The 9,557-nt window shown below is 36.5% G+C and overlaps 1 non-coding gene across 1 annotated transcript; it reads left to right on the forward strand.

The window, feature by feature from the left end:
• The first annotated feature begins 6,163 nt into the window (after positions 1–6,163).
• LOC128287551 (small nucleolar RNA R71) lies at positions 6,164–6,270 on the forward strand. The gene has a single exon (XR_008278251.1). It is a non-coding gene; the product is annotated as a small nucleolar RNA R71 (small nucleolar RNA).
• Positions 6,271–9,557: the final 3,287 nt, after the last annotated feature.

Consider the following 9,557-nt stretch of genomic DNA (forward strand, 5'->3'; position numbering starts at 1 on the left):
ATTAGCAAGAAACAAAGGGTATAGGCATTGCTATTATTAGAACTATGAAGATTAACAATCAAAATAAAACAAGCAAAATCAAATTAGTAAAAGAAATGAAGAGAAAAGAATGAACAAATGCAAGAGCTTGGTAGAGGAAAGAGCTTGGGTCGTCGATGGTGGTGTTGTGGTCGGCGCACGGGCGTGGCAGGAAGGGTGTGTGAAGGAGTTGCAGCAGCTAGGGTTAGGGATTTTGGGGAAGGGAATGATGAATAGTAAGGGGTTTATATAGATTTGGGGGTACACGGCCGTGGGGTACGCCCGTGTGCCCTTATTTCAGTCCATGTTTATCATGATTTTCAAATTTTAGCATGCTTGAAATTCTTCCCACGCCTGTGTCCTTTGGGCGTGTTGATGCACATGGTCGTGTCATACGACCGTTTCCTACTTCGTTCGCTTCTCCCATGCCCGTATGTATAGGCGCATGCCCTTGTTGTTTTATCAGTCTTAAGCACGAGTGGTGGGCACTGGTGTGTCTCACGCCCGTGCTAAATTTTCAGTTTCAACCACGGTTTCTAGATACGGGCGTGTCGTATGCCTGTGTTGTTTTAGCAGACTCACCTACGGCCACGTTGCACTGCCGTGGCAACTTATCGCATCTCATGTTGGGAAAAAAATTTACCCTATTTTCACATGGTCGTATCACACGGCCGTGTCTTCACCCGTGGTGTGAGCATGGCCTAAGGCACGCCCGTGTGGATTATAAAACTTGTGTTTCAAGGACTCAGTTAGTGATTAGATGTTCAAAACTAAAATTTTAAAGAAATCAATATTGTTAGTGCTCGGGTTGCTTCCCGAGAAGCGCTTATTTAGAGTCTAAGCTCGATTTACCTCTCTTTTGCGTGATCATGGTGGTGCGAGGAGTTTACACTCCTCATCCCTGCTATCAATTTCATCAAAATAAGGTTTTAAACGAGTACTATTTACCTTAAAAGTGCCGAATTTGGGATGAATTACCTCGACTGTACCGTATGGAAAAATGCTGAGTATCATAAGCGGGGTTGCTCCGTTAGGTTCAGAAGTGGCAATACGAGGGTCTGCTGTATCTAGTAGTACTTTGTCTCCAACCTTAAGTTGATTTGGTGAAATATTGAGCTCGTCATGGCGTGGTTTTTGTTTATTGTGTGTCCTTGGTTTATGTGTTCGCAATTCATCTAGTTCCTCGATTTGTAGCCTTCGTTCTTCATAGATGGGTTCTTTGTTGTTACTTGAATAAGGCTCATGTGTGCTCTTCGAACGTGTTTCCTGTAAAGAAGGTTGCACCACATGGTCAGTATTAATAGGATTACAAGCTTGAAGAGTAACTGAGTCATCACCCACACGAAGTGTGAGTTCACCTATACCAGCATCAATAACGGTTCTAGCAGTTGCTAAACAGGGCCTTCCTAAAATTAGAGGTGCGTCACTACCCTCTTCTATGTCTAGAACAACAAAGTCGATTGAGAATATAAATTCATCAATTTTTACAAGTACATCTTCAATGATACCTCTAGGAAATCTGATAGTTTTATCTGCTAACTGAATACTCATCCTAGTTTGTTTGGGTTTCCCGAGACCTAGTTGTTTAAACATTTTGTAGGGCATGGCATTAATACTAGCCCCTAACTCAGCCAAAGCATTTTAACATTTAAGCTACCAATTAAATAAGGAATCGTAAAACTCCTTGGATCTTTCAATTTGTTGGCTAGCTTGTTCTGTAGAATGGCTGAACAAACTGTATTTAACTCTACGTGTGACGCTTCATCCAACTTCCGTTTATTTGCTAAAAGCTCCTTTAAGAATTTGAATGCATCTGGAATTTGTGAAAGAGCTTCAATAAATGGTAAGTTAATGTGTAATTTCGTTAATAGTTTAAGGAATTTACCAAATTGTTCATCTGTGCGGTCTTTCCTTGTCGCATTGGGGTATGACACTCGTGGTTTGTACTCTTTACTTACCGATTTCTGCTCACTATGGTCTACCTCGCCTATACCTTTACTTACCACAATTTCTTGCCTCGGTTCTGGTTCAGGTTCAGGTTCAACTAACCCTTCCTCGTCTTGGATAGTAATTGCATTGAGTTGTTCCCTTGGGTTAGATTCTGTGTTACTCGGTAGGCTACCTTGTGGTCATTTAGAAATCAATTTGGTGAGTTGGCCTATCTGAGTTTCGAGCCCTTGGATCGACGGTTGTTGATTCTTAAGTGCTGTTTCGGTATTCTGAAAGTGAGTTTCTGACACTGAGATAAACTTCGTTAGCATCTCCTCAAGGTTCGACTTTTTCTCTTATTGGTAAGGTGGTTGTTGGAAGCCTGGAGGTGGTGGTGGTCTCTGATTCCCTTGGTCTCCCTATGAGAAATTTGGGTGGTTCCTCCATCCTGCATTGTAAGTGTTACTATGAGGATTATTTTAAGGTCGAGGATTATTACCCATATAATTTAATTGCTCGTTTTCCATGATGTGGCCATAAGATGGGTATTCTGAATTTCTCGTCCCTCCTCCACTCGCATTGCATTGCATTACTGGGTGAACCTGTGAAGAACCAAGAAAACTGTCAAGTTTTTATTCAAAAATTCTACCTGATTAGAGAGCATGGTGACCGAATCAACGTTAAAAACGCCGAATGCTTTCATTGGCTTTGTCCTCATGACTTGCCACTGATAGTGACATCTTTTCGATAAATTCATAAGCATCCTCAGGTGTCTTATTATTGATAGTGCCACCAGCGGCTGCGTCAACCATTTGTCTTGTGACAGCCCTAAATTGACCCTAGTCGGAAAGTGGTTTCGGGACCACTAAACCGAGTCATAAAAATAATTAGCCGTCATAGTTGATGCTCATTATATGTACATATGCATGTGTGAAAATTTCATGTTTGAATTTTGTTAATTGTAAGTGAATTTTATCAAATAGGACTTATGTGAGAAAATTTAGAAATGTGCTAGGCAAATGTAAAGTGGCCTATTAATGCATGTTGTGAAAATGATGGGTTTGCATGTCAAATTTCCCAAAATTAAAGCATAGTGGCCGGCCATGCTATGGGGTGAAACATGTTGTAAACATGTTTTGTTAGTGTGTTATGTTAGAAAGAATAAAATAAGAGGTTAGTAATAAAATAATGAAAAGAGTGGGGTGATGAAAACAAAGTTGCTCATCCATGCCCCCCCTCCATTGCCGTGACTAGAGAAAGAGGAGAAAAAAAAAAGAGTTCATTCTTTGGTTCTTCTTGGCCGAATTAAAAAGAGGAAGAAGGGGATGAAGCAAACGGCCATCATAGGTGAATATTAAGGTAAGAAAGTTTATGCTAGTTCTTGAAATTTTAGTTGATATTGAGTGAGTTATCAAGTTATTTTTGGTAACCCATGTTGAAATTTTGATTTTGGATTGAGTAAGGTTTTCGGCTATGGAGATTAATAAGGGTGATGGTTATGTTTCATGCTAAATCTAGATGAACAATGGTAGATGCTTACACCTTGATATTTATGAGTTCCTTTCTTGGTTCTACCTTAGATCCATGAAGTATATTTTCATTTGGTGTTGTTGGAGATTTCGGTCATGGGTAGAAAAAAAAGAACTATAGATTTTGAGATTTATGTTAGAAGCTAATGAGTGAGAGTTGGATGAATATTAGAAGGTTATAATTCATGGGATTATAAGCTTGTAAGCTTGATGATGAAATTTATGCTTTGTGAGGGTAAATGGTTTAAAAGGAGCATTCGGCCATGATGTAAGATTATGATGAAGTGATGTTAAATGCTTTGAATATTGAGTATATATTATTATAAGTTGAATTTGAGGTTTGTTAAGTTGTCTTTGTCATTGCCGAATGTGTGTATAGTTAAAGAAAACTTGTTAAAGTGCTTAGTTAAGTGATATTAGGTTAATGATATGTGTATCCGGTCATAAAGGTGTACACGAGGAAATGTTAGATTAATTGTGTTAAATTGCTCAATGTGATTAAAAATGCGTATGACCATTTTGTATTTGAGCTAAAGGTGGCCATATGACCTATTAAACTCCTTGTCATATTCGGCCATAAGCTAGCATAATGAGACTTTAATAAGTTAAATTTGTTTGAATTAGCTCAAGAGCAAAGGGGAACTAAATCCGATAAAGGGAAGGAAAAAGTGGTCGAATAGCCATCGAAATCATTCGACAACATCCGAGGTAAGTTTTCGAGCAATGAGACTTAGTTTATGATTTGATTAAGTCATGATGTATGAGCATAACAAATATACGGTGATATGATGATTCTACTTGAATTATATGTTGAGTTAATTAGTCTATACATATGACGGGTAGCCGTATATGCATAGAGATCGTGTCATAAAGCAAACTAAACCATGCTGTTTGTATGTGGCTAGTGAGTCGAAAATGGGATTGCTTAATACGTGACTTGTGTTTGAACTCTAAATATGAAAATGAAATATAGATGTGTCATGATTTATTGATATGTGCATGAATATTTGGATGATAACCGGGCTAAGTCCCAAAGGCATTTGCGCTAGTGACTAGTTCCGGGCTTAGTCCCGAAGGCATTTGTGCGAGTTACTATATCCGGGCTAAGTCCCAAAGGCATTTGTACTAGTTACTATATCCGGGCTAAGTCCCGAAGGCATTTGTGAGAGATACTATATCCGGGCTAAGTCCCGAAGGCATTTGTGCGAGTTACTATATCCGGGCTATGTCCCGAAGGTATTCGAGCGAGTAGCTATATCCGGTTCAATCCCGAAGGTACTTGGCTTGGGAATGAGCGACCTTGCTGTAATAGTTTCAATTAATACGCTCGTAAAATCCCAGCGATGAGGTATGTTTCGGTATATGCTTTGAATTAGTTGATCCCTTACAAATAGTATTCGCTCGATCGATAAATGAGCTACTACCTTTGGCTAAGTTGATCTTTTGTGTATGAATATAAGGGTTGGTAATGTGAAGTAAGTATGATATTGAGAATTTGTGCATATGAAATTATCTGTTTAGCCATATGAATGCTACACTTTAGTTGTGTCTAATTTTATGGCTCAAACTTACTAAGCATTAAATGCTTACTCTGTTCTTTGAATCTCTGTTTTATAGATTTTGGTTAAATCACTATCGGACTCGGGATTGTCAAAGTCGAAGTCGTCCACACTATCAAACCCCCTTTTGGTACACTTTTGGTTGAACTTTGAAATGGCATGTATAGGACTACCCTTTTTGTTGTGGGTCATGTACCCTTCGGTTTTGTATAAATTTGGATAGCCATGCGAAAATGGCTTATATATATTTTTGAGCATAATGTTATAATCATTTTGTATGTATATGATTATTGAGAGGTGTGGATATGCTTGGCAATGATTGGCCATTGGAATGGTTAATCACGATCATACTTTGTGCTATATATTGTAAAGGGTTAGTTGAATCATGGAAACTGTGTAATAGGTAAAGTCTACCCTAAGGGCAGATGCTGACAGCAGCAGTGGTGTGAATTGAAAAATCACTAAAAATAGTAGAAATGGATTTAAATAGTGAATAAATTATGTAATTGAACCTTGATGAATCTAATTTCATATGGAAGAAACAAAAAAGTCATATGAGTCAGATTTTAAGAGATATTTAAGTTTTCGTGGAACAGGGCCAGAGCGATTTCTGGATCCCATGATCTGACTTTGGAAATTCATTATAAATTAACCAGAGATAATTAGAAGTCATGCCATATATGTATAGATTCCTTTTAGAGTCTAGTTTCTATAGAAACAAACGAAATCAGTATTGAAGCCCTGTAAAGGGAGATATCCAAGTCATAATGCATGAAGGTCAGAATAGTCGAACCCTGTAACAGGGGAGATTTTAACTAATAAACGGTACTAATTGGCTCAACCAAAAATTCTAGAAAAATATTTGTGGATGGATATATGAGTCTAGTTTCAGGAAAAAATTATGAAACTGATTTTCGAGTTTTGGAACTCAAGATATGATTTTTAAGGTGACAGTGATGCAGTTAGTCAACTGTCTAGAAATTTTTAAAATGGACTGTGAAAATAAGTGAATTTAGTCTGTGAACCCCTCGTGTCCGACTCCGGTAACGGTCTCGGGTACGGGGTGTTACATGTCTAGTTGAAGAATTCAGGCCATTGTGAAAAGTTTGAACCTGTAGCTAAAGTGGTAGCCCATGGTGAGGGCACCTTCTCAACAGATCCTTGTATCTCTCCCATGCATAGTAGAGTGTTTCTAGATCCATCTGCACAAAAGAAGAGATATCATTCCTTAATTTAGCTATTTTAGCCGGCGAAAAATATTTTAGTAAAAAATTTTTGGTCATTTGTTCTCAAGTAGTGATTGATCCTCGTGGTAACGAGTTTAACCACTGTTTAGCCTTATTCCTTAATGAAAATGGAAATAACCGAAGACGAATGACATCATCCGAGACGCCATTGATTTTAAATGTGTCGCGGAGATCCAGAAAATTCACCAAGTGAGTGTTTGGATCCTCATCCTGCAAACCATCAAACTGAACAATTTGTTGTATCATTTGAATCGTGTTAGGTTTCAGTTCAAAATTATTTGCAGCAATAGTAGGCCTAACTATACTTGACTCAGTTCCTGTTAAATTTGGTTTAGCATAATCATACATAATGCGTGGAGCATTATTCTGATTTACTGGATTAGCAGCAATCGCAGGAGGTAGCGGATGTTCTTGATTTTCAGCCATCTCCTCGGTTGTAATTTGAATGTCGTCCTCTTGCTCTTCCTCTGTGTATCTTAGGCTTCACCTTATTTCTCTTCGGTTTCTGCGAGCTGTGTGATCGATCTCACTATCAAAAAGTAATGGTCCCGATAGGTTTCTTCTAGTCATACACTATAAAAAAAAACCTGCCAGAAGCGAATAAAAGAGAAAATTAGAAAAGAAAATAAAAATTTAAATTGCAAATTAAGTAAAATGGCTAAAGTAATAAAAATTGAGTGTTCCTAATATCTTAGTTCCCCGGCAACGGTGCCAAAAACTTGATACGTGATATTCGCGACAGGTTTTAAAAATTTATAATTAATCATTCTTAAAACTAACTATTATCACGATGAAGGCAAGTGTACCTATCGAACAGCAGTATAGCTTTAGCAAGATCGGATTGTCGAACTCAAAGGAACCAAGAGTACTAGTAATTACTTTATTTTTATTATCTAGCCTAAAAATTAAGGGATTTGTTTATCTAAACTAATTAACTAAACTAAGGGTGCACAGAGAGAAAATTGGGGAAAAGCTTTTAGGAAAACTCGATTGATTAAGACAATACCCAAGGAAAAATCCACCTAGACTTCACTTGTTATTTGACTCTGAATCAAACGATTTATTCATTTGACTTGATTTGTAGAAATCCCTAAGTTATATTATTATCTCTCTCGAGACTAATAACGTCTAACCCTAGGTTGATTAATTGAAATCTCTTTCTAATTAACACCCTAGTGTTGTATTAACTCGATCTATGGACTCCCTTATTAGGTTTCACCCTAATCCGGCAAAATCTTGTCACCCTATCTCTAGGCATGCAATCAACTCTGCTTAATTACGATAAATTTACTCTTAGACAGGGACTTTTTCTCCTCTGAATAACTTCATTAACTTGAATCAATATCTTGGAATATTAAAACAAGAATTAAGAACACATAATTAAGAACAAGTCAAATATTTATCATACAATTCAGATATAATAATAAGATCCGTCCTAGGTTTCATTCCCCTTAGGTATTTAGGGGGTTTAGTTCATAATTATGAAAGAAAACATCTCAAAAGAATAAAGATAACAAAACATAAAGAAAACCCAAAACTCCTGAAGGAAATTGAAGGGAGATTTTCAGTCTTGACGATAAATCCGACTTCTGAGATGGATCAATCGGCTTTCCTTGAGTAATTCCTTACCTCCTACTCTGTGTGTCCCTTCTAATTGCCTCCTCAGGTGTTTAAATAGGCTTTAGAATGCCTAAAAGCCCTCAAAAGTAGCCTTTTCCGAATAGGATTAAACTTGGGCTCTACAGGGACACGCCCATGTGCGATTTCTTCAAGATCGTGCTCAAGGCTGTTAAATAGGCACGAGCGTATCATCTACCCGTGTAAAGAACTGCAGGCCGTACTGATTTCCCACATTGACCCGTTTTCTCCATTTTTTTCCCGTTTCTCACTCTTTTTACTCTCCTATGCTCACCTAAGTATAAAACATGAAATTACAGGATTAGGAGCATTAATTCACCAAATCTAAGGATAATTCATCCAAAAATATGCTAAGAAGGAGGTAAAAATATGTATAAATTATGGTTTATCAATTAACATACTTCTACCAATTCTCACATCATGATCTCAAGGTAAAACAATCATAATTGCACTTTTTACTTATGTTCATGTCAAGCTGTTTACTCACGTCATAGTAACTAAATTATTAATATATTGAGCTACAGAATTCTAAATTAAGATCTGTTAAAATAATTTGAAACTAGAATTATATATCTTTCTACCATAAAATTTTCAGGATTTATGGATTGGCCAATAAGTATATTTTATTCTTCAAAGTTACCCCTATTCTGCTGTTTGGTAGCTTCGACTTTTCTTTACTAAAAATTAATTATCTCTTAGTATGGGATTTGGATGATATTCCTGTCTATTTATCTTGAAAATAGACTCATTAAGAATTTTATTCATATAAATTATAACAGATAATTATTTTCATACAATTTTTAATAATTTTCCAAAGTTAAGATAGGGGAGCCCGAAATCACTCTGACCCTGTCTCACAAAAATTCAAATATCTCATAATATGAAATTATTTTGCTTACACCATTTACTCTATGTGAAACTAGACTCAATAAGATTTAATTTCATATTTTATTCAACCTTTAGCTCAATTTCCAAAATTCTCGGCGGATTTTTAAAGTCGGACTACTGCTGCTGTCCAAAACTATTTTAGTGTAAAATAATGATAACTAAGTTTATAACACCTTTACAAATCATTTTAACCATCATGGTAAAAATACCTATTTATACATCATAATTATAAACCCATAATCACAAGGTCATCACAAAATCATTTTTATGGGCATGACTTACTTATTTGCATCCTTACCAAAGGTGCATCATAAACCGACATCATTTCTCATGAGTTTTGCGCACATACCTGTACCACTTCATAACTTAATCATAGATTATCACAAATTTGACATAATTTTTGAATTACCATTTGAACCACTTGGAATATTAAAGGATACTCAGAATCATCATACACATAATAGGATGCGAAAGCCATGTCCTAGATGTGGTCTTAAATGGGATCACACATCGATGCCGATAGCCCAGGTACGGTCTTACACGATTGATCTATATATTATCAAATTCAGTACATTCAGTATTCAATCTATTCAATTTATCCCATAATTCATATTTTGGAAAATTTACACATTTGCCCCTAAACTTTCACTCTTTTTAAAATTTAGTCCTTATCACATAAAATTGCAAATTCATGCAATTTAGTACAAACCAAGCTTATCCAAATTTTAATAGTGTCCTTAGCATCCCAT

This window comes from Gossypium arboreum, chromosome 13 (assembly GCF_025698485.1).
Source record: "Gossypium arboreum isolate Shixiya-1 chromosome 13, ASM2569848v2, whole genome shotgun sequence".
Taxonomy (NCBI): Eukaryota; Viridiplantae; Streptophyta; class Magnoliopsida; order Malvales; family Malvaceae; genus Gossypium; species Gossypium arboreum.